The sequence below is a fragment of the Saimiri boliviensis genome, chromosome 4 (genome assembly GCF_048565385.1).
Source record: "Saimiri boliviensis isolate mSaiBol1 chromosome 4, mSaiBol1.pri, whole genome shotgun sequence".
Lineage (NCBI taxonomy): Eukaryota > Metazoa > Chordata > Mammalia > Primates > Cebidae > Saimiri > Saimiri boliviensis.
In genome coordinates, this window is record NC_133452.1 from 41,059,862 (window position 1) to 41,062,516 (window position 2,655).

The 2,655-nt window shown below is 44.9% G+C and overlaps 1 pseudogene; it reads right to left on the minus strand.

The window, feature by feature from the left end:
- Positions 1–856: 856 nt before the first annotated feature.
- Positions 857–1,414, minus strand: LOC101032325 (peptidyl-prolyl cis-trans isomerase A-like; annotated as a pseudogene).
- Between the last annotated feature and the right edge of the window lie 1,241 nt (positions 1,415–2,655).

A 2,655-nucleotide genomic window follows, 5' to 3' on the forward strand; every position in this document is an offset into this window, starting at 1 on the left:
GTCTATTAATATGCTGACATCAGAGGCAGATCCAAGATGGCCAAATAGGAACAGCTCTGGAGTGCAGTTCCCAGTAAGAACAATGCAGAGGGTGAGTGATCACTGCATTTCCAAACCAGTTATTACTGCCCACAGACCAGGAGATTCCCAGGCTGAAAAGTGCCATGAGTTTCCAGCATGACTGATCAGCCAGCACAGCAGGTCTCCTTACACAAATCTGGGCAGTTGTTTCAACTGTTGCCTGGAATGCTGGAATGCCTGGGAAACAGAGCCACACATTCAACTGAAAAAAAGAGGGTTGAAACAGGGAGCCAGGTCATCTGGCTCAGTGGGTTCCCCCCGCCACCCCACCCCACAAAGACCAGCAATCTGAAATGCTCTAGATTGAGAGTTTTACAGCAAGAGCAGTTGGACCCAGGATGGTCCAGCTCTGTTGTGGGAAGGGCATCTGCCCCTACCAAGGCAGTCCACCACTACCGAGGCAGTCTGCCATTAAAGGGACACTCCGCCATTACTGAGGCAGACCGCCATTACCCAGGCCATTCTAATTACACCTCTATAAACAAAATCACAAGGAAGTTCACACAGCAGCTGGGCAGAGTCCATTGCAGCTCAGCCAATGCCTCTGCAGGCAGACCGTGACTAGGCTACCTCCTAGCTAGGCAGGGTGTCTCTGAAAAAAGGCAGCAGCGTATTAGGAACTTTTTTTTTTTGACAATTGTTATTTAGTCTTTATTTCATAATCATAAACTTAACTCTGCAATCCAGCTAGGCATGGAAGGCAACAAGGAAAACATGGAACCCAAAGGGAACTGCAGGGAGAGCACAGATTTTAGGATACTGTGGCAAATGGGGTGGAGGGGTACTCTCCTGAGCTACAGAAGGAATGGTCTGGTGGTTAAGGTAAAACACAAGTCAAACTTATTAAAGTTGTCCACAGTCAGCAACAGTGATCTTCTTGCTGGTCTTGCCATTCCTGGACCCAAAGCATTCCATGGCCTCCACAATATTCATGCCTTCTTTCACCTTGCCAAAGACCACATGCTTGCCATCCAACCACTCAGTCTTGACAATGCAGATGAAAAATGGAGCCATTTGTGTTGGGTCCAGCATTTGCCATGGACAAGATGCTGGGATCTGTATGCTTTAGGATGAAGTACTCATGATATTTCTCCCCATAGATGGACTTGCCACCAGTGCCATTATGGTGTGTGAAGTCACCACCCTGACACATAAACCCTGGAATAATTCTGTGAAAGCAGGAACCCTTATATCCAAATCCTTTCTCTCCAGTGCTCAGAGCATGAAAGTTTTCTGCCATCTTTGGAAACTTGTCTGCAAACAGCTTGAAGGAGACACAGCCCAAGGGCTCAGCGTCGATGGCAGTGTTGAAGAACATGGTGGGGTTGACCATGGCTGATACTACAAGGCTTCAGGTGGTGGCAGTGTCTGCAAAGCCCACATCAGGAACTTATAAATAAAGCCCCACCTTCCCAGGACAGAGCACCTGAGAAAAAAAGGCGGTTATGAGTTCCCCTGCAGCAGACTAACAATACCTTCCCAGCAGCTCTGAATGAAACAACAGAACTCACAGCTCAGCACTTGAGCCCCTATAAGGATCAGACTGTCTCCTCGAGCAGCTCCCTGATCCCCATGTATCCAAAGAGACACCTCATAAAGGAGAGCTCAGGCTGACATCTGGCAGGTATGCTTCTGGAATGAAGACAACAGAAGAAACTGGCAGCAACCTTTACTGTTCTGCAGTCACTGTAGGTTATCCCCAGGCAAGCAGGGTCTGGAGTGGGCCTCCAGCAGCCCTACAGCAGAGGGGACTGACTGTTAGAAGGAAAACTGAAAAACAGAAAAAAATAACTTCAACCTCAACAAGAAGGACGTCCACTAGGAGACCCCATCTGAAAGTCACCAACTACAAATACAACAGGTAGATAAATGTATGAAGATGGGAAGAAACCAGTGCAAAAATGATAAAAAACACCCAAAATCAGAATGCCTCTCCTCCTCCAAGGATCACAACTCCTCAACAGCAAGGGAAAAAGGTTGGAGGGAGAATGAGTCTGATGAATTGACAGAAACAGGCTTCAGAAGGTAGGTAATAATAAACTTCTCTGAGCTAAAAGAACATGTGCTAATCCAATGCAAAGAAACTAAGAATCTTGAAAAAAAGGTTTGAAGAAATGCTAACGAGAATAAACAACTTAGAGAATAATGTAAATGAGCTGATAGAGCTGAAAAACACAAGAACTTCGCAAAGCATACACAAGTTTCAATAGCTGAATCAATCAAGCAGAAGAAAGGATATCAGAGATTGAAGATCAACTCAATGAAATAAAGTGAGAAGGCAAGGTTAGAGAAAAAAGAGTGAAAAGAAATGAACAAAGCCTTCAAGAAATACGGGATAATGTGAAAAGACCTAATCTATGTTTGATAGGTTTACCTGAATGTGACAAAGAGAATGAATTCAAGCTGGAAAGTATGCTTCAGGATATTATTCAGGAAAACTTTCCCAATCTAGTAAGGCAGGACAATATTCAACTTCAGGTAATACAGAGAACACCACAAAGATATTCCTCAAGAAGAGCACCCCCAAGGCACATAACCATCAGATTCACCAGGGATAAAATGAAGGAAAAAATG